The sequence below is a fragment of the Eptatretus burgeri genome, chromosome 12 (genome assembly GCF_056783735.1).
Source record: "Eptatretus burgeri isolate ZD-2024b chromosome 12, Ebu_testis_v1, whole genome shotgun sequence".
Classification (NCBI taxonomy): domain Eukaryota; kingdom Metazoa; phylum Chordata; class Myxini; order Myxiniformes; family Myxinidae; genus Eptatretus; species Eptatretus burgeri.
The window spans coordinates 97,995,099-98,017,659 of NC_140972.1; the positions used below are offsets into that span (position 1 = coordinate 97,995,099).

The 22,561-nt window shown below is 54.9% G+C and overlaps 1 long non-coding RNA gene across 1 annotated transcript in view; it reads right to left on the reverse strand.

The window, feature by feature from the left end:
• Positions 1-241: 241 nt before the first annotated feature.
• The window catches only part of LOC147016212 (uncharacterized), a 23,509-nt gene continuing 1,189 nt past the window's right edge, over positions 242-22,561 (reverse strand). Inside the window, exons 2-3 of the long non-coding RNA XR_015050158.1 lie at positions 2,775-2,853; positions 242-2,228 (exon numbers count right to left, since the gene is read on the reverse strand). This is a non-coding gene — a long non-coding RNA (uncharacterized LOC147016212). The remainder of the gene's footprint in view (positions 2,229-2,774; positions 2,854-22,561) is intronic.

A 22,561-nucleotide genomic window follows, 5' to 3' on the forward strand; every position in this document is an offset into this window, starting at 1 on the left:
GTCGTGGTTGGGTGGAAGAAACACAACCTTCATGTTCTCGTTAAGGTCCTGGATGGATGTTGGATGAGTTGGGGCATCATTGAGGAGGATGAGAATTATAAAACTCATTCTTCTCACGATATTCCTTCAACTCGGTGGGATAGTGTATGTCATGGTGTAATTTGGTCAACTTTTCGTATAGAATCTGGAAACTTGTAATTTTTCACTTCCTATGTTTACAGTGAACACAAAAACAGCTGTTTCCAATTTTTTTTTATTCATAAGCAGTCACCAAAATCCAAAATTTGAGAAATCGCCATATTTTACCCATTATAGCACATTCAGAGATAATAAAAAATATCTGTTCAGCTAAATTTAACCCAGTTAGGCATTATTTATGAACCCCCCAAAAGATGACAGCCAAATATGCACAAAAAGGACGTTCTGTAGTGCTGAGAACATACAATTTGAATGGATGTGCAAATACAAAACACAAAGATGCTTCGGCATATATAATTATTTAGTCATCCAAGTCCTCATTTTCCTCGTCATCGCTTGAATTCTCATCAATTGCGACATTGTTGCATGTGTCCTCAGCTCCTTCACACTTGCAGAACTCTGTACAGGCTAGATTATGTGCCTTACAAGAGCACCGTCCACTGCACTTACTGGCGACACAAGAACACTTCACAAGTTCCACCACAGCCTCCGGTGCTGCTGGAACTTTTGAGACAACTGGGACATAGTGGCCGTTCTCCAGTTGTCACCATCCCAGAGTAACAGGATCCAGTAGAATTGGTACAACTACTAAGTCTTGCAACCATATGTTGGCTTGTAGGTGTGCGTGCAATATATGCTCAGTGATACATCCTTGAGTCGGAAGTAGCTTCTCCACACCTTTGACTATTTGATTTATGTGCTTGCAGTATTTGCTGAGAGATGACCGTTGCTGACTGATTCAAATGATGTGTTCTGGCATCAGTTTTTACTGTGTACATACCCTTCAAGATTGCATCGAATCATGCTATGTCGTTCATGTGGAACTACATCTTCTGCTGAGTTTTCCAGCGTTCCATTGAAAACCCATGGGTCCTTTTTGACCTGCTCAATCGATTTACGTAGCACCATGGAAGCTTCGAGGATCTTCTTAATGTCATCATGTGGGTCAGGTCTGTGTACTGCTTCTCCGACTGCTGCGTTTTGTTTGGCTTTGGAATGTATCAGCGTAGGCTTATTTGGCAATAGTGTGAACTCAACGAGTTTGACATTCTTCTCGATTTTCTGTCGCAACCATCTCCGTGCTGTATGGGCATTTGAAAATCTTGACCAATATTAAATTTCGTGTTGTTTCATCTTCGATACATAGTCCTTTTCTGCTTCATCGATGGGTATGATTTCACCTTGTTCGATACGCTCCTGTATTTCAGCAAATAACTCGATTTCGGCTGCTATATAGTGAACAGTTGTTTCACTATCATCGGTATTGCCACCGGTAGGGGTATTTGAGGAGGGTAGACTGTCTCCAGCACACTCAAGCTCACGCTTCAGAAGTTGCCCCAGTTCAGTTATACACTGCTTGTGACACACAATGTCCTGTGACAGTGCATCATTGTCAGATATGACATTAGCATAGTTCACTTTCCACTCTGGGTTGTTGGAGTTGCACTATATCATGCAACTATATCATGTTGCACTATATCATGTATCAGAGTTCCAATATTTCCTGACCGACATTCGTGCAAAACATCTTGAACCTTGCCTTGGCAGAAAAAGCACTTACTTTTATCGTAGTTCATGGATTTTGAACGAGTGTGCCTTCCTGATACTGACAGTTCTTCAGGTTCTCCATGGTGCGATGAGGTAGCTGGTCTCCCTATGGTTCGTTGAAGAAGACTAACATCGGATGTTGCACAGGGTCGTTTATATCGCTTTTCATCACGTTTTATATGTTCTTTATTGGTGTTTGCCGTGTAGCATGTTCTGTGCCACACAACATGCTTGTCACTAAGATCACCTGCTGTCAAGTCCCTGATTTTTTTTTCACTGAGCGTAATGAACTTGCTGTTCCCAAAACTCACTCTCAAACGAACCGCTGTCAATAATTTGTCGTACGTTGAATGTTCCTCAGATTGTGGTGGTTCTTTCAATTGCTCTTGTTTGGAGCTCTGACACTTTATGCATAGTTTATAGTTCATTTCTGCGTGCGCGCTGTTTTCTCCGGGGGTTCTTCGCTCTGTGCCATGACTTATCTGCAAATAGAGAAAAAACGCATAATTGATCATTTTTATGTGAAAGACACTACAAGTATATTGTCTAAATATCAGAGTGGTCATATTGATGAGTGTTTGGGATTATGATTATGATGAGTGTTAGGGATTATGATTATGATGTCTATTATAGATCTTCTACTGCATACACTGTCTGAAAATACGAAACGAAATTTGTCATCAAAATTTTTATCCATTTTCGTCACTCGCTGGCTGCCATCTTGGATTTTTGTCATTAGCAATGTTTGGAAAAATTGGAAACTGCTGATTTGTAGTCCTATATGATCTTAGGAAGTGAAAAAAACACAAGTTTCCAGATTCTATATGAAAAGTTGACCATTGTATAAATTGCTACATAACAACATACACTAGGAAGCTGGGAGATAAAATATTCACAAAACATTTTACCTGTTTTGCAGCCCTTGGCATTAAAATACCAATAGACAGGTAAACATTTTTTAACATTTCCCTTCATATCCCTGGGATTATCTGAATGGTAACCCATGAACGGTTCCAATGTACAATCACCTTCAGCGTCACCTCCCAACAGTAGCGTGAAGCAATCTTTCGCTGCACGAAGCCAAGATGGAGGGTTCCCAGAAACTAACTGGAGAAAAGGAAGGCAGGAAAACGAGGGAGAGGGAGGCAATTTATCTCGCCCACATCAGCCGTCATAACGAACACGTTTTCATGCTTCTCGGAGCGAAAATTAAATCGCAGCTTCACTCGCGCACTCGAATCGTGTAATTCCAAGCGCTCGTGAACGTAAATTAAGAAGTGGTGTGTAAATGACAGACGCGCACTGCAAACAGGATGCGCGTAAAAGGCGAGCTTACTGTCCTGAGAAAAGGAAGAAAAAAGAAATGGAGAACATCAGGTTCAGGAATCAGGAAATTCAAGTCGAATGAGATCGTCGTCGAGGAAAAACATCGTTTTGTGTTTGTTTTTATTCCTCTGAAGTGTGGAGGAGAAATGTTATGAGGATAATGTTGAGGAGGTGGAACATCCAATATTTTGGAAGAAGGAAGCCAAACGAGGACACTCGGCGACAGAAGGAACAGGGACACATAATTTTCCCAGTTGCTGTCCGAGGAGGGACTGAAGTAGGCCTTGAACAACACAAAAACAAGTTCGACAAATAAATACAGTAAGTACAACAAGGTACAATTTAACACGGAATATTGGACGAAGACGCGGGTGGAGAGAGGGACGAAGACGCGGGTGGAGAGAGGGACGAAGACGCGGGTGGAGAGAGGGACGAAGACGCGGGTGGAGAGAGGGACGAAGACGCGGGTGGAGAGAGGGACGAAGACGCGGGTGGAGAGAGGGACGAAGACGCGGGTGGATAGAGGGACGAAGACGCGGGTGGAGAGAGGGACGAAGACGCGGGTGGAGAGAGGGACGAAGACGCTGGTGGAGAGAGGGACGAAGACGCGGGTGTAGAGAGGGACGAAGACGCGGGTGTAGAGAGGGGCGAAGACGCGGGTGGAGAGAGAGGCGAAGACGCGGGTGGAGAGAGGGGCGAAGAAGCGGGTGGAGAGAGGGGCGAAGACGCGGGTGGAGAGAGGGACGAAGACGCGGGTGGAGAGAGGGACGAAGACGCGGGTGGAGAGAGGGACGAAGACGCGGGTGGAGAGAGGGACGAAGACACGGTGTAGAGAGGGACGAAGACGCGGGTGTAGAGAGGGACGAAGACGCGGGTGGAGAGAGGGACGAAGACGCGGGTGGAGAGAGGGACGAAGACGCGGGTGGAGAGAGGGACGAAGACGCAGGTGGAGAGAGGGACGAAGACGCGGGTGGAGAGAGGCACGAAGACGCGGGTGGAGAGAGGGACGAAGACACGGGTGGAGAGAGGGACGAAGACGCGGGTGGAGAGAGGGACGAAGACGCGGGCGGAGAGAGGGACGAAGACGCGGGCGGAGAGAGGGACGAAGACGCTGGTGGAGAGAGGGACGAAGACGCGGGTGGAGAGAGGTACGAAGACGCGGGTGGATAGAGGTACGAAGACGCGGGTGGAGAGAGGGACGAAGACGCGGGTGGAGAGAGGGACGAAGACGCGGGTGGAGAGAGGGACGAAGACGCGGGTGGAGAGAGGGACGAAGACGCGGGTGGAGAGAGGGGCGAAGACGCGGGTGGATAGAGGGACGAAGACGCGGGTGGAGAGAGGGACGAAGACGCGGGTGGAGAGAGGGACGAAGACGCTGGTGGAGAGAGGGACGAAGACGCGGGTGTAGAGAGGGACGAAGACGCGGGTGTAGAGAGGGGCGAAGACGCGGGTGGAGAGAGGGACGAAGACGCGGGTGTAGAGAGGGACGAAGACGCGGGTGTAGAGAGGGACGAAGACGCGGGTGTAGAGAGGGACGAAGACGCGGGTGGAGAGAGGGACGAAGACGCGGGTGGAGAGAGGGACGAAGACGCGGGTGGAGAGAGGGACGAAGACGCGGGTGGAGAGAGGGACGAAGACGCGGGTGGAGAGAGGGACGAAGACACGGGTGTAGAGAGGGACGAAGACGCGGGTGTAGAGAGGGACGAAGACGCGGGTGGAGAGAGGGACGAAGACGCGGGTGGAGAGAGGGACGAAGACGCTGGTGGAGAGAGGGACGAAGACGCGGGTGGAGAGAGGTACGAAGACGCGGGTGGATAGAGGTACGAAGACACGGGTGGAGAGAGGGACGAAGACGCGGGTGGAGAGAGGGACGAAGACGCGGGTGGAGAGAGGCACGAAGACGCGGGTGGAGAGAGGGACGAAGACGCGGGTGGAGAGAGGGGCGAAGACGCGGGTGGATAGAGGGACGAAGACGCGGGTGGAGAGAGGGACGAAGACGCGGGTGGAGAGAGGGACGAAGACGCTGGAGGAGAGAGGAACGAAGACGCGGGTGTAGAGAGGGACGAAGACGCGGGTGTAGAGAGGGGCGAAGACGTGGGTGGAGAGAGAGGCGAAGACGCGGGTGGAGAGAGGGGCGAAGAAGCGGGTGGAGAGAGGGCGAAGACGCGGGTGGAGAGAGGGACGAAGACGCGGGTGGAGAGAGGGACGAAGACGCGGGTGGAGAGAGGGACGAAGACGCGGGTGGAGAGAGGGACGAAGACGCGGGTGTAGAGAGGGACGAAGACGCGGGTGTAGAGAGGGACGAAGACGCGGGTGGAGAGAGGGACGAAGACGCGGGTGGAGAGAGGGACGAAGACGCTGGTGGAGAGAGGGACGAAGACGCGGGTGGAGAGAGGTACGAAGACGCGGGTGGATAGAGGTACGAAGACACGGGTGGAGAGAGGGACGAAGACGCGGGTGGAGAGAGGGACGAAGACGCGGGTGGAGAGAGGGACGAAGACGCGGGTGGAGAGAGGGACGAAGACGCGGGTGGAGAGAGGGGCGAAGACGCGGGTGGATAGAGGGACGAAGACGCGGGTGGAGAGAGGGACGAAGACGCGGGTGGAGAGAGGGACGAAGACGCTGGTGGAGAGAGGGACGAAGACGCGGGTGTAGAGAGGGACGAAGACGCGGGTGTAGAGAGGGGCGAAGACGTGGGTGGAGAGAGAGGCGAAGACGCGGGTGGAGAGAGGGGCGAAGAAGCGGGTGGAGAGAGGGGCGAAGACGCGGGTGTAGAGAGGGGCGAAGACGCGGGTGGAGAGAGGGACGAAGACGCGGGTGGAGAGAGGGACGAAGACGCTGGTGGAGAGAGGGACGAAGACACGGGTGTAGAGAGGGACGAAGACGCGGGTGTAGAGAGGGACGAAGACGCGGGTGGAGAGAGGGACGAAGACGCGGGTGGAGAGAGGGACGAAGACGCGGGTGGAGAGAGGGACGAAGACGCGGGTGGAGAGAGGGGCGAAGAAGCGGGTGGAGAGAGGGGCGAAGACGCGGGTGGAGAGAGGGACGAAGACGCGGGTGGAGAGAGGGACGAAGACGCGGGTGGAGAGAGGGACGAAGACGCGGGTGGAGAGAGGGACGAAGACACGGGTGTAGAGAGGGACGAAGACGCGGGTGTAGAGAGGGACGAAGACGCGGGTGGAGAGAGGGACGAAGACGCGGGTGGAGAGAGGGACGAAGACGCGGGTGGAGAGAGGGACGAAGACGCGGGTGGAGAGAGGGACGAAGACGCGGGTGGAGAGAGGGACGAAGACGCGGGTGGAGAGAGGGACGAAGACACGGGTGTAGAGAGGGACGAAGACGCGGGTGTAGAGAGGGACGAAGACGCGGGTGGAGAGAGGGACGAAGACGCGGGTGGAGAGAGGGACGAAGACGCTGGTGGAGAGAGGGACGAAGACGCGGGTGGAGAGAGGTACGAAGACGCGGGTGGATAGAGGTACGAAGACACGGGTGGAGAGAGGGACGAAGACGCGGGTGGAGAGAGGGGCGAAGAAGCGGGTGGAGAGAGGGCGAAGACGCGGGTGGAGGGAGGGACGAAGACGCGGGTGGAGACACGGTCGAAGACGCGGCCGCCGAGAGGGACGAAGACGCGGGCGCACAGACGGACGAAGACACGGGTGTAGAGAGGGACGAAGACGCGGGTGTAGAGAGGAACGAAGACGCGGGTGGAGAGAGGGACGAAGACGCGGGTGGAGAGAGGGACGAAGACGCGGGTGGAGAGAGGGACGAAGACGCTGGTGGAGAGAGGGACGAAGACGCGGGTGGAGAGAGGTACGAAGACGCGGGTGGATAGAGGTACGAAGACACGGGTGGAGAGAGGGACGAAGACGCGGGTGGAGAGAGGGACGAAGACGCGGGTGGAGAGAGGGACGAAGACGCGGGTGGAGAGAGGGACGAAGACGCGGGTGGAGAGAGGGGCGAAGACGCGGGTGGATAGAGGGACGAAGACGCGGGTGGAGAGAGGGACGAAGACGCGGGTGGAGAGAGGGACGAAGACGCTGGTGGAGAGAGGGACGAAGACGCGGGTGTAGAGAGGGACGAAGACGCGGGTGTAGAGAGGGGCGAAGACGCGGGTGGAGAGAGAGGCGAAGACGCGGGTGGAGAGAGGGGCGAAGAAGCGGGTGGAGAGAGGGGCGAAGACGCGGGTGGAGAGAGGGACGAAGACGCGGGTGGAGAGAGGGGCGAAGACGCGGGTGGAGAGAGGGGCGAAGAAGCGGGTGGTGAGAGGGGCGAAGCCGCGGCTGTAGAGAGGGACGAAGACAAGGGTGTAGAGAGGGACGAAGACAAGGGTGTAGAGATGGACGAAGACGCGGGTGTAGAGAGGACGAAGACGCGGGTGGAGAGAGGGACGAAGACGCGGGTGGAGAGAGGGACGAAGACGCGGGTGTAGAGAGGGACGAAGACGCGGGTGGAGAGAGGGACGAAGACGCGGGTGGAGAGAGGGACGAAGACGCGGGTGGAGAGAGGGACGAAGACGCGGGTGGAGAGAGGGACGAAGACGCGGGTGGAGAGAGGGACGAAGACGCGGGTGGAGAGAGGGACGAAGAGGCGGGTGGAGAGAGGGACGAAGACGCGGGTGGAGAGAGGGACGAAGACGCGGGTGGAGAGAGGGACGAAGACGCGGGTGGAGAGAGGGACGAAGACGCGGGTGGAGAGAGGGACGAAGACGCGGGTGGAGAGAGGGACGAAGACACGGGTGTAGAGAGGGACGAAGACACGGGTGTAGAGAGGGACGAAGACGCGGGTGGAGAGAGGGACGAAGACGCGGGTGGAGAGAGGGACGAAGACGCTGGTGGAGAGAGGGACGAAGACGCGGGTGGAGAGAGGTACGAAGACGCGGGTGGATAGAGGTACGAAGACACGGGTGGAGAGAGGGACGAAGACGCGGGTGGAGAGAGGGGCGAAGAAGCGGGTGGAGAGAGGGGCGAAGACGCGGGTGGAGAGAGGGACGAAGACGCGGGTGGAGAGAGGGACGAAGACGCGGGTGGAGAGAGGGACGAAGACGCGGGTGGAGAGAGGGACGAAGACACGGGTGTAGAGAGGGACGAAGACGCGGGTGTAGAGAGGGACGAAGACGCGGGTGGAGAGAGGGACGAAGACGCGGGTGGAGAGAGGGACGAAGACGCGGGTGGAGAGAGGGACGAAGACGCTGGTGGAGAGAGGGACGAAGACGCGGGTGGAGAGAGGTACGAAGACGCGGGTGGATAGAGGTACGAAGACACGGGTGGAGAGAGGGACGAAGACGCGGGTGGAGAGAGGGACGAAGACGCGGGTGGAGAGAGGGACGAAGACGCGGGTGGAGAGAGGGACGAAGACGCGGGTGGAGAGAGGGGCGAAGACGCGGGTGGATAGAGGGACGAAGACGCGGGTGGAGAGAGGGACGAAGACGCGGGTGGAGAGAGGGACGAAGACGCTGGTGGAGAGAGGGACGAAGACGCGGGTGTAGAGAGGGACGAAGACGCGGGTGTAGAGAGGGGCGAAGACGCGGGTGGAGAGAGAGGTGAAGACGCGGGTGGTGAGAGGGGCGAAGAAGCGGGTGGAGAGAGGGGCGAAGACGCGGGTGTAGAGAGGGGCGAAGACGCGGGTGTAGAGAGGGGCGAAGACGCGGGTGGAGAGAGGCGCGAAGAAGCGGGTGGAGAGAGGGGCGAAGACGCGGGTGTAGAGAGGGACGAAGACAAGGGTGTAGAGAGGGACGAAGACAAGGGTGTAGAGAGGGACGAAGACGCGGGTGTAGAGAGGGGCGAAGACGCGGGTGGAGAGAGGGACGAAGACGCGGGTGGAGAGAGGGACGAAGACGCGGGTGTAGAGAGGGACGAAGACGCGGGTGGAGAGAGGGACGAAGACGCGGGTGGAGAGAGGGACGAAGACGCGGGTGGAGAGAGGGACGAAGACGCGGGTGGAGAGAGGGACGAAGACGCGGGTGGAGAGAGGGACGAAGACGCGGGTGGAGAGAGGGACGAAGACGCGGGTGGAGAGAGGGACGAAGACGCGGGTGGAGAGAGGGACGAAGACGCGGGTGGAGAGAGGGACGAAGACGCGGGTGGAGAGAGGGACGAAGACGCGGGTGGAGAGAGGGACGAAGACGCGGGTGGAGAGAGGGACGAAGACGCGGGTGGAGAGAGGGACGAAGACGCGGGTGGAGAGAGGGACGAAGACGCGGGTGTAGAGAGGGACGAAGACGCGGGTGGAGAGAGGGACGAAGACGCGGGTGGAGAGAGGGACGAAGACGCGGGTGGAGAGAGGGACGAAGACGCGGGTGGAGAGAGGGACGAAGACGCGGGTGGAGAGAGGGACGAAGACACGGGTGTAGAGAGGGACGAAGACGCGGGTGTAGAGAGGGACGAAGACGCGGGTGGAGAGAGGGACGAAGACGCGGGTGGAGAGAGGGACGAAGACGCTGGTGGAGAGAGGGACGAAGACGCGGGTGGAGAGAGGTACGAAGACGCGGGTGGATAGAGGTACGAAGACACGGGTGGAGAGAGGGACGACGACGCGGGTGGAGAGAGGGACGAAGACGCGGGTGGAGAGAGGGACGAAGACGCGGGGGGAGAGAGGGGCGAAGAAGCGGGTGGAGAGAGGGGCGAAGACGCGGGTGGAGAGAGGGACGAAGACGCGGGTGGAGAGAGGGACGAAGACGCGGGTGGAGAGAGGGACGAAGACGCGGGTGGAGAGAGGGACGAAGAGGCGGGTGGAGAGAGGGACGAAGACACGGGTGAAGAGAGGGACGAAGACACGGGTGTAGAGAGGGACGAAGACGCGGGTGGAGAGAGGGACGAAGACGCGGGTGGAGAGAGGGACGAAGACGCTGGTGGAGAGAGGGACGAAGACGCGGGTGGAGAGAGGTACGAAGACGCGGGTGGATAGAGGTACGAAGACACGGGTGGAGAGAGGGACGAAGACGCGGGTGGAGAGAGGGGCGAAGAAGCGGGTGGAGAGAGGGGCGAAGACGCGGGTGGAGAGAGGGACGAAGACGCGGGTGGAGAGAGGGACGAAGACGCGGGTGGAGAGAGGGACGAAGACGCGGGTGGAGAGAGGGACGAAGACACGGGTGTAGAGAGGGACGAAGACGCGGGTGTAGAGAGGGACGAAGACGCGGGTGGAGAGAGGGACGAAGACGCGGGTGGAGAGAACGCGGGTGGAGAGAGGGACGACGCGGGTGGAGAGAGGGACGAAGACGTGGAGAGAGGGACGAAGACGCTGGTGGAGAGAGGGACGAAGACGCGGGTGGAGAGAGGTACGAAGACGCGGGTGGATAGAGGTACGAAGACACGGGTGGAGAGAGGGACGAAGCCGCGCGTGGAGAGAGGGACGAAGACGTGGGTGGAGAGAGGGACGAAGACGGGGGTGCAGAGAGGGACGAAGACGCGGGTGGAGAGAGGGGCGAAGACGAGGGTGGATAGAGGGACGAAGCCCCGGGAGGAGAGAGGGACGAAGACGCGGGTGGAGAGAGGGACGAAGACGCTGGTGGAGAGAGGGACGAAGACGCGGGTGTAGAGAGGGACGAAGACGCGGGTGTAGAGAGGGGCGAAGACGCGGGTGGAGAGAGAGGTGAAGACGCGGGTGGAGAGAGGGGCGAAGAAGCGGGTGGAGAGAGGGGCGAAGACGCGGGTGTAGAGAGGGGCGAAGACGCGGGTGGAGAGAGGGGCGAAGACGCGGGTGGAGAGAGGGGCGAAGAAGCGGGTGGAGAGAGGGGCGAAGACGCGGGTGTAGAGAGGGACGAAGACAAGGGTGTAGAGAGGGACGAAGACAAGGGTGTAGAGAGGGACGAAGACGCGGGTGTAGAGAGGGGCGAAGACGCGGGTGGAGAGAGGGACGAAGACGCGGGTGGAGAGAGAGGGACGAAGACGCGGGTGTAGAGAGGGACGAAGACCCGGGTGGAGAGAGGGACGAAGACGCGGGTGGAGAGAGGGACGAAGACGCGGGTGGAGAGAGGGACGAAGACGCGGGTGGAGAGAGGGACGAAGACGCGGGTGGAGAGAGGGACGAAGACGCGGGTGGAGAGAGGGACGAAGACGCGCGTGGAGAGAGGGACGAAGACGCGGGTGGAGAGAGGGACGAAGACGCGGGTGGAGAGAGGGACGAAGACGGGGGTGGAGAGAGGGACGAAGACGCGGTGGAGAGAGGGACGAAGACGCGGGTGGAGAGAGGGACGAAGACGCGGGTGGAGAGAGGGACGAAGACGCGGGTGGAGAGAGGGACGAAGACGCGGGTGTAGAGAGGGACGAAGACGCGGGTGGAGAGAGGGACGAAGACGCGGGTGGAGAGAGGGACGAAGACGCGGGTGGAGAGAGGGACGAAGACGCGGGTGGAGAGAGGGACGAAGACGCGGGTGGAGAGAGGGACGAAGACACGGGTGTAGAGAGGGACGAAGACGCGGGTGTAGAGAGGGACGAAGACGCGGGTGGAGAGAGGGACGAAGACGCGGGTGGAGAGAGGGACGAAGACGCTGGTGGAGAGAGGGACGAAGACGCGGGTGGAGAGAGGTACGAAGACGCGGGTGGATAGAGGTACGAAGACACGGGTGGAGAGAGGGACGAAGACGCGGGTGGAGAGAGGGACGAAGACGCGGGTGGAGAGAGGGACGAAGACGCGGGTGGAGAGAGGGGCGAAGAAGCGGGTGGAGAGAGGGGCGAAGACGCGGGTGGAGAGAGGGACGAAGACGCGGGTGGAGAGAGGGACGAAGACGCGGGTGGAGAGAGGGACGAAGACGCGGGTGGAGAGAGGGACGAAGACACGGGTGTAGAGAGGGACGAAGACGCGGGTGTAGAGAGGGACGAAGACGCGGGTGGAGAGAGGGACGAAGACGCGGGTGGAGAGAGGGACGAAGACGCGGGTGGAGAGAGGGACGAAGACGCGGGTGGAGAGAGGGACGAAGACGCGGGTGGAGAGAGGGACGAAGACGCGGGTGGAGAGAGGGACGAAGACACGGGTGTAGAGAGGGACGAAGACGCGGGTGTAGAGAGGGACGAAGACGCGGGTGGAGAGAGGGACGAAGACGCGGGTGGAGAGAGGGACGAAGACGCTGGTGGAGAGAGGGACGAAGACGCGGGTGGAGAGAGGTACGAAGACGCGGGTGGATAGAGGTACGAAGACACGGGTGGAGAGAGGGACGAAGACGCGGGTGGAGAGAGGGGCGAAGAAGCGGGTGGAGAGAGGGGCGAAGACGCGGGTGGAGAGAGGGACGAAGACGCGGGTGGAGAGAGGGACGAAGACGCGGGTGGAGAGAGGGACGAAGACGCGGGTGGAGAGAGGGACGAAGACACGGGTGTAGAGAGGGACGAAGACGCGGGTGTAGAGAGGGACGAAGACGCGGGTGGAGAGAGGGACGAAGACGCGGGTGGAGAGAGGGACGAAGACGCGGGTGGAGAGAGGGACGAAGACGCGGGTGGAGAGAGGGACGAAGACGCGGGTGGAGAGAGGGACGAAGACGGCGGTGGAGAGAGGTACGAAGACGCGGGTGGAGAGAGGTACGAAGACGCGGGTGGAGAGATGGACGAAGACGCGGGTGGAGAGAGGGACGAAGACGCGGGTGGAGAGAGGGACGAAGACGCGGGTGGAGAGAGGGACGAAGACGCGGGTGGAGAGAGGGGCGAAGACGCGGGTGGATAGAGTGACGAAGACTCGGGTGGAGAGAGGGACGAAGACGCGGGTGGAGAGAGGGACAAAGACGCTGGTGGAGAGAGGGACGAACACGCGGGTGTAGAGAGGGACGAAGACGCGTGTGTAGAGAGGGGCGAGGACGCGGGTGGAGTGAGAGGCGAAGACGCGGGTGGAGAGAGAGGCGAAGAAGCGGGAGGAGAGAGGGGGGAAGACGGGGGTGTAGAGAGGGGCGAAGACGCGGGTGGAGAGAGGGGCGAAGACGCGGGTGGAGAGAGGGGCGAAGAAGCGGGTGGAGAGAGGGGCGAAGACGCGGGTGTAGAGAGGGACGAAGACAAGGGTGTAGAGAGGGACGAAGACAAGGGTGTAGAGAGGGACGAAGACGCGGGTGTAGAGAGGGGCGAAGACGCGGGTGGAGAGAGGGACGAAGACGCGGGTGGAGAGAGGGACGAAGACGCGGGTGGAGAGAGGGACGAAGACGCGGGGGGAGAGAGGGACGAAGAGGGGGGTGGAGAGAGGGACGAAGACGCGGGTGGAGAGAGGGACGAAGACGCGGGTGGAGAGAGGGACGAAGACGCGGGTGGAGAGAGGGACGAAGACGCGGGTGGAGAGAGGGACGAAGACGCGGGTGGAGAGAGGGACGAAGACGCGGGTGGAGAGAGGGACGAAGACGCGGGTGGAGAGAGGGACGAAGACGCGGGTGGAGAGAGGGACGAAGACGCGGGTGGAGAGAGGGACGAAGACGCGGGTGGAGAGAGGGACGAAGACACGGGTGTAGAGAGGGACGAAGACGCGGGTGTAGAGAGGGACGAAGACGCGGGTGGAGAGAGGGACGAAGACGCGGGTGGAGAGAGGGACGAAGACGCTGGTGGAGAGAGGGACGAAGACGCGGGTGGAGAGAGGTACGAAGACGCGGGTGGATAGAGGTACGAAGACACGGGTGGAGAGAGGGACGAAGACGCGGGTGGAGAGAGGGGCGAAGAAGCGGGTGGAGAGAGGGGCGAAGACGCGGGTGGAGAGAGGGACGAAGACGCGGGTGGAGAGAGGGACGAAGACGCGGGTGGAGAGAGGGACGAAGACGCGGGTGGAGAGAGGGACGAAGACACGGGTGTAGAGAGGGACGAAGACGCGGGTGTAGAGAGGGACGAAGACGCGGGTGGAGAGAGGGACGAAGACGCGGGTGGAGAGAGGGACGAAGACGCGGGTGGAGAGAGGGACGAAGACGCTGGTGGAGAGAGGGACGAAGACGCGGGTGGAGAGAGGTACGAAGACGCGGGTGGATAGAGGTACGAAGACACGGGTGGAGAGAGGGACGAAGACGCGGGTGGAGAGAGGGACGAAGACGCGGGTGGAGAGAGGGACGAAGACGCGGGTGGAGAGAGGGACGAAGACGCGGGTGGAGAGAGGGGCGAAGACGCGGGTGGATAGAGGGACGAAGACGCGGGTGGAGAGAGGGACGAAGACGCGGGTGGAGAGAGGGACGAAGACGCTGGTGGAGAGAGGGACGAAGACGCGGTTGTAGAGAGGGACGAAGACGCGGATGTAGAGAGGGGCGAAGACGCGGGTGGAGAGAGAGGCGAAGACGCGGGTGGAGAGAGGGGCGAAGAAGCGGGTGGAGAGAGGGGCGAAGACGCGGGTGTAGAGAGGGGCGAAGACGCGGGTGGAGAGAGGGGCGAAGACGCGGGTGGAGAGAGGGGCGAAGAAGCGGGTGGAGAGAGGGGCGAAGACGCGGGTGTAGAGAGGGACGAAGACAAGGGTGTAGAGAGGGACGAAGACAAGGGTGTAGAGAGGGACGAAGACGCGGGTGTAGAGAGGGGCGAAGACGCGGGTGCAGAGAGGGACGAAGACGCGGGTGGAGAGAGGGACGAAGACGCGGGTGGAGAGAGGGACCAAGACGCGGGTGGAGAGAGGGACGAAGACGCGGGTGGAGAGAGGGACGAAGACGCGGGTGGAGAGAGGGACGAAGACGCGGGTGGAGAGAGGGACGAAGACGCGGGTGGAGAGAGGGACGAAGACGCGGGTGGAGAGAGGGACGAAGACGCGGGTGGAGAGAGGGACGAAGACGCGGGTGGAGAGAGGGACGAAGACGCGGGTGGAGAGAGGGACGAAGACGCGGGTGGAGAGAGGGACGAAGACGCGGGTGGAGAGAGGGACGAAGACGCGGGTGGAGAGAGGGACGAAGACGCGGGTGGAGAGAGGGACGAAGACGCGGGTGGAGAGAGGGACGAAGACGCGGGTGGAGAGAGGGACGAAGACGCGGGTGGAGAGAGGGACGAAGACGCGGGTGGAGAGAGGGACGAAGACGCGGGTGGAGAGAGGGACGAAGACGCGGGTGTAGAGAGGGACGAAGACGCGGGTGTAGAGAGGGACGAAGACGCGGGTGGAGAGAGGGACGAAGACGCGGGTGGAGAGAGGGACGAAGACGCGGGTGGAGAGAGGGACGAAGACGCGGGTGGAGAGAGGGACGAAGACGCGGGTGGAGAGATGGAAGAAGACGCGGGTGGAGAGAGGGACGAAGACGCGGGTGTAGAGAGGGACGAAGACGCGGGTGGAGAGAGGGACGAAGACGCGGGTGGAGAGAGGGATGAAGACGCAGGTGGAGAGAGGGACGAAGACGCGGGTGTAGAGAGGGACGAAGACGCGGGTGTAGAGAGGGACGAAGACGCGGGTGTAGAGAGGGACGAAGACGCGGGTGGAGAGAGGGACGAAGACGCGGGTGGAGAGAGGGACGAAGACGCGGGTGGAGAGAGGGACGAAGACGCAGGTGGAGAGAGGGATGAAGACGCGGGTGTAGAGAGGGACGAAGACGCGGGTGTAGAGAGGGACAAAGACGCGGGTGGAGAGAGGGACGAAGACGCGGGTGTAGAGAGGGACGAAGACGCGGGTGGAGAGAGGGACGAAGACGCGGGTGTAAAGTTAAAACATGACGAGTCCGGTTTGGAAATGTTGCCTTTAATGAGGTGAAAGCGACCAACACGAAGATAAATATCCCCGAACCAGAACCCTCGTGCACCTTTTGTGGCCAATTTGATGAAATGTTCGAACGTTTTTAATCACAAAGTGCTCGTGTCATTTGTAACGTTGCTGCAGATTTAGCCAATCATTTGCACAAGCAAAACAATCAGAGGGCTCGCCATCAAGATTTTATGGCTCGGTGAATAAACATCATACTTCAAGATTATGGAGTCTGTAAGAAATATATATATATATATATATATATATATTTTTTTTTTTTTTTTTTTTAATTTATTTTATTTTATAATGATCCGGTAATTAAAGGACAATGTCATCCATTAATAATATCTCCAATTCATCAGAACAATCATTCTTAATTACAAATATAATCATTTTACCATCACCACGACAAGAAATGAGAAATGTTCGGTGGAGTTGCTGTGGGAGCAGAATACAGGTGGGGCATGCTACAGGTAGGGTGTGGGGCATGCTGCAGGTAGGGTGTGGGGCGTGCGACAGGTGGGGTGTGGGGCGTGCTGCATGTGGGGTCGCCAAGACAGCAATACTATCCAATCTCAAAATACCCTGTGCTTTCGTTTTCAGCAAAATGAACCCTTACATCACAGCTGTGACCTCACCTGCTCCTATTCCTGGCGCTAATTGACAGCACTAATTGCCTGTCATGTTGAAATTAAGCATCGGCTGTGCAGGAATCGATCTCTGCCATGTTCTTCCATATTTCACTCAACGTAGCCCTCTAAGTAGTCTCGGTTATTCTTGAAATCCATTAATGGCACCACATGCTGCAAGGAGAGTGCAAACCCATGGGATCACACCGTCCCATGGGATCACACCGTCCCATGGGATCACACCGTCCCATGGGATCACACCGTCCCATGGGATCACGCAGTCCCATGGGATCACACAGTCAGATCAGACGCAGTCCCATGGATCACTAGAGAAGGAAACAATGAATGGCGCATGAGCACAGTGACTCAGCTGCTGCTGAATTGTCCAAACAACACTTGGATTTCCACAGAATTACACTTTTGTGCACCACAAATGTCAGTTTAAGTTACACTGTTTTACGTCTCCCTGAGGGTCCACTGGGTAGCTGGCACGTGGGTTTGCGAACAGCCATGACAGATGCGTGCATTGTTTCAGAGCCAGGCCCCGTTTAATCACAGACATCTCCGCAGCACACGGGCAGATGGTTCACGCAAATCAGTTTGTGTTCATAGCACTGCAGCAATAAACTTATCCTCTCACTACTCACATCTTGTGTTCCATTGCAGTTTTACATGATGAACTTGTAAGATATACATTGTATTTCTTAAACTCCAGAAAACCAAACATGGTCGCTCACCGAATCTGGTATAGACTGTTCTCCTCAATGAAGGTGCAGGCTTCATATTTGCAAGTGTTGTCAAAGACGTGCATCCAGTGCCGGATTTTGACTTGGTGAGCCTCGAGCTGCATAAAGCTTGGAGGCCCCTTGTTAAAAAATTACACCAGAAGGTCTCACAAAAATTGAAAACATGTATGCCTTTTAATTATATCTCAAATCATCCAAAATTGATTGTCTTCCTCTATTAGCCATGAGCTGAATAAGTTCATCACATATTGTCTTAGACAGATATGAAGGAGACCCAGATCCTCTGTTTCCATATTGTTGTATGTGGTTCGAAAGAAATGGATCAAACTTAGCAGTTAATTCTAACAGGCCAAGGTAGTTGCCATTATTTGGCGATTTGGTGGCTTCATGGTTATTTTTCGTCATGATGGTTTCCCACACCAAGGTTGCTGTTCTTTAGACCTCATTCACACATTTTTACACGCCTTCTCATATTTTTTTGAGGCCCAAATCTGTAGCTTGTTTAGCTTATGTCTAAATCCGGCACTGCGTGCATCCCATAGGAGAGAGGTGGTCACCATGCATTCCCTCTGAGAGCCAGGTGGTTACTGTGCATTACCTCGGACGGCCATGCGGTTAACATTCATCCCCTAGGAGAGCCAGGTGGTTACCATGCATCCCCGAGAAATGCCAGGTGGTTACCGTGCATCCCCAAGGAAAGCCAGTTGGTTACCGTGCATCCCCTGGGAGAGCCAGGCAGTTACCGTACATCCCCTAGGAGAGCCAGGCGGTTACCGTGTATCCCCTAGGAGAGCCAGGTGGTTATCGTGCATCCCCTAGGAGAGCCAGGTGGTTACCGTGCCTCCCTTAGGAAAGCCAGGTGGTTACAGTGCATTCCCTATGAGAGCGGGGTGGTTATCATGCATTCCCTCTGAGAGCCAGGTGGTTACTGTGCATTACCTCGGACGGCCATGCGGTTACCATTCATCCCCTATGAGAGCGGGGTGGTTATCATGCATCCCCTAGGAGAGCCAGGTGGTTACCATTCATCCCCTAGGAGAGCCAGGTGGTTGTCATGCATCCCGTAAGAGAGGCAGGTGGCTACCGTGCATCCTCTCGGAGAGCCTGGGGTTATTGTGCATTCCCTCAGAGAGCCAGATGTTTACCATGCAACCCCTTGGAGAGCCAGGCGGTTACCGTGCATCCCCTCAGAGCACCAGGTGGTTACAATGCTTACCTAGGAGAGCAAGATGGTTACCATGCATCCCCTAGGAGAGCCAGGCAGTTACCATGCATTCCCTAGGAGAGGGAGGTTGTTACCATGCATCCCCTGGGAGAGCCAGGCAGTTACCGTGCATCCCCTAGGAGAGCCAGGTGGTTACCGTGCATCCCCTAAGAGAGCCAGGCAGTTACCATACATCCCTATGAGAGCCAGGCGGTTACTGTGCGTCCCCTAGGAAAGCCAGGTGGTTACCGCGCCTCCCCTAGGAAATCCAGGTGGTTACAGTGCATTCCCTATGAGAGCGGGGTGGTTATCATGCATCCCCTAGGAGAGCCAGGTGGTTACCATTCATCCCCTAGGAGAGCCAGGTGGTTGTCATGCATCCCGTAAGAGAGGCAGGTGGCTACCGTGCATCCTCTCGGAGAGCCTGGGGTTATTGTGCATTCCCTCAGAGAGCCAGATGTTTACCATGCAACCCCTTTGAGAGCCAGGCGGTTACCGTGCATCCCCTCAGAGCACCAGGTGGTTACAATGCTTACCTAGGAGAGCAAGATGGTTACCATGCATCCCCTAGGAGAGCCAGGCAGTTACCGTGCATTCCCTAGGAGAGGGAGGTTGTTACCATGCATCCCCTGGGAGAGCCAGGCAGTTACCGTGCATCCCCTAGGAGAGCCAGGTGGTTACCGTGCATCCCCTAAGAGAGCCAGGCAGTTACCATACATCCCCTATGAGAGCCAGGTGGTTACCGTGCCTCCCTTAGGAAAGCCAGGTGGTTACCATGCATCCCCTGGGAGAGCCGGGTTAGGAATTTTAAGTTCTTCAGAATTCTATACAATGTAAGTTTTCTTTTACAATGTAAGTTTTCTTTTACAATGTAAGTTTTCTTTTACAATGTAAGTTTTCGACATGAGAGTTGAATTTCACTGACACGTTAATCGGTGGTTTGGGTTGTGATTTACAGAGGATATTTTGATGTCAAATTCCATCTTATGATTTTTACAGGAAAAGAAACAGAAATTTCAACAAAGCCATGATTCGCTGCCATCTATTCTTACTATAATACACGGACTAGTGTGTGTGTGTGTGTGTGTGTGTGTGTGTGTGTGTGTGTGTGTGTGCGTGCGTGCGTGCGTGCGTGCGTGCGTGCGTGCGTGTGTGTGTGTGTGTGTGTGTGTGTGTGTGTGTGTGTGTGTGTGTGTGTGTGTGTGTGTGTGTGTGTGTGTGTGTGTGTGTGTGTGTGTGTGTGTGTGTGTGTGTGTGTGTGTGTGTGTGTGTGTGTGTGTGTGTGTGTGTGTGTGTGTGTGTGTGTGTGTGTGTGTGTGTGTGTGTGTGTGCGCGCGCGCGTCACGTTTTTTTTGTGAAGTTATAATGGCGCTTTCTGATGCAGAGTGTGATACATCAAAATGATCGTCATGATCTCCTGAGTTGATTAGGCTAATTAACTACGAATAATCCGGAAGGATTCCCTTGTTTTAAACACATGCCATATTTACGTGTCAACGCGGCTTAATACGTCCTTCCACGGCATGGTATTCTAATTCCAAAAGAAATAACAAAAGGAATGATAACATTGTAACAAAGCATATATAAACTAATAGTAATAATATTAACAATCATAATAGTAGTATAATCTGGTAATAATAATAATGAACATATAATCCATGCGCTGTTCCCAAGCACATCTGGCCTTTGTGAAAGGCAAACTAATGCTCGATCAGTACAGCAGGCAGGTATGTAACAAGGCTGTGAAGACAAAAATTTGGTCCAATGGACCAACGAGCCCACTAGTTTTAGAAGCAGACATAAGGGTGGGTAGACATCATCTAACTATTGCATAAGTGATGCATATCTAATATCACAATTAATTACTTTACACTTTCACAAGACATTCAAGTTAAGGAAATAACTACACTAAATTAGGCAATAGGCATCTTTAACCACTAGGAGTCATTTGCACAACAGTATTATCATATATTCATAATCCTTGCAGAATATTCCATTGTTTAACAAAATATATCGTATCTTACACTGCCAGTAAATTAAACAAGCACACCTTAAATGTATATTACCCAGCACATCCATTTTGCTTACCACTCAATCGAGATGTTATTTAAATACAAATACGATCACTTTAACGGATTTCCCATGCGGTCCACTGTGCCACCCCCAGCGAGTTACCCATTATTACTATACTTATTGAATTCCATTTGCTGTTTTTTTTATGCACAATTATCTCCTGCAAAATGAAATCTCTAGCCAAATACACCAATTCACACGCAGTACTTTTGCAATTATGATTCAACGAACAATTGGGTAAAAATTGTGTAAGTGGATTTTGTTTTTGCTTTTTTCATGAGAACTGAAGATAGCAATAACTTAACTGTCAAAGTTGTGCTCTTGAACACAGTGGATGCAAAATATAAAATTAATGCCTGCGTTGTCCAAAAAGGGCAATGTTCCAGGTTTTTGCGTCGATACTAAAATCCATGAGTGCAAAGGATACCAATCACAAGAGCAACAGTCGATCATTACAAACGCGAGATGAACCCGTTATTCGAGATGTTATTCAAATACAAGCGAAGTATTCAACTTCCAATATCCAGAAAGCCAATGTGTGGCTCTCAATCAGATCATTAGGAGATTGAACTATCATCAAATCCATTCACGTTGGAGCAAAAGCAAATTGTACGCTCACAACATTACTCAATATGATGTGCCGGGCCAACATTGGGCTATACAGTCACAAACAAAGCCTGGTATTTTCGCTCACAATGTCTGAGACAGATCCATAATTAGATGGCACTCCCCATCATCTTTCACACACAGTTTCTGGAGATTTTCACAATATTAGTGTCATCACCATCTCTCATCAATGGAACGTGGAACAGTTTTACACCACAATGGTATTGCCATCACAGTCCGGGCAAAGAGTATCCCTGACGATTTCACAATCGTCATGTCATTGTCTCTTACCCACAGTATCCTTTACATTTTGATAACTATAACATTACCTCTGAGCAAAGTATGGAAACTGCTTCAACGTTCAGGAAAAGAGGCTTGGAAATTCCATTTTGTCAGAATCGGTATAAAAACTTTTCACTCATTAATATTATACAGGAATCTCGTATACTGTGCTTGTGCAATAATGCTCGTCTTTCCACATCACAAATCCTTCATTATATGGCTAATCTCATTCTCCTCTCCTATAATTACCTTTTTGTTGTTGTACCTTAATGTAATCTCTTCTTTCCTTAGTCCTCCTTTATCATCCCTCTCACATCTTATTATTGCCCTTTCTAAAACAAACCTTCTCAAACATTCACCCGGGTGAAGTTTACAAATATCAATCATGGCTCTTAATCTGGTTACCTCCCTTTTATCTCGCCAATCCATCCCTTCTATTATTTCTTTCTGCTTTTCCTAATGGTGATGTTTTTCCCTTTGTTAATGATAATGAAGAGGTTTTGTTTCCCCCCATTCCAACGAGAGATTCATGTCGCCCATCACAACTGTCCGTATCATTTAAATATCCAAAACAACAATGTTACCTATTGTAGGTCAGAATTGCATTTTGTAAATAGTTTACAAGTTTAAATGACAGTCGTATATAATCCATCTCGAAAGGAAAAATCAATATTTCTGGAACGACTTGATGTTGAATTTTCTGTAAAAATGGGGGAAAAAGGTATTTCTTTCCTCTCCCACAGTAACAAACTAAACCAAGGCATACCTGGCACCCAAACATCGAGCAGAGTCAAGGGGTGACTGCCAAGCTCACCACAGGGGGTGTCAGCCTCAGGAATAAGATAGGTGGCAGGTGTCCCCTCTGGCTGGCCCTTCAAGCACCTCATCTTTTTTGAAGAATAACAATCCACACTGTAGAACTTTTAAACATTGCTTCTTCATCCATCACAGATGACATCCTTTCTCAAGCTGCAATGGCCTTTCCTTTTGCCTCAAACTTTTCTTTCAAAATGATGAAGATATCCACCCAGTAGCAACCAGTGAGGTTTGGCACCGACTCGCGGCTAATATGTGCCAGCAGAGAATGTCCACCCTTACGGCCCCTCGATCCCCATACCAGGAAGGAGTCGCAAAGGTGAAGAGGCTGCAGGAGTACCAAAATGCAGCCCTATCAAGCCAGACACAAAAATACGTCACAAATCAAAAAAAACAATGTCAGAGCAAAGTTTTAAGATTTGAGAAGTTTCTTTTGCATCGACACAGGATCAACACTGGAAACTTCAGTTGCGTGTTGCTTCCCACAGCAGTTAACAGTCATGTTATTATCAACTTTTAGTTGATAAAATATATTGTTGAAC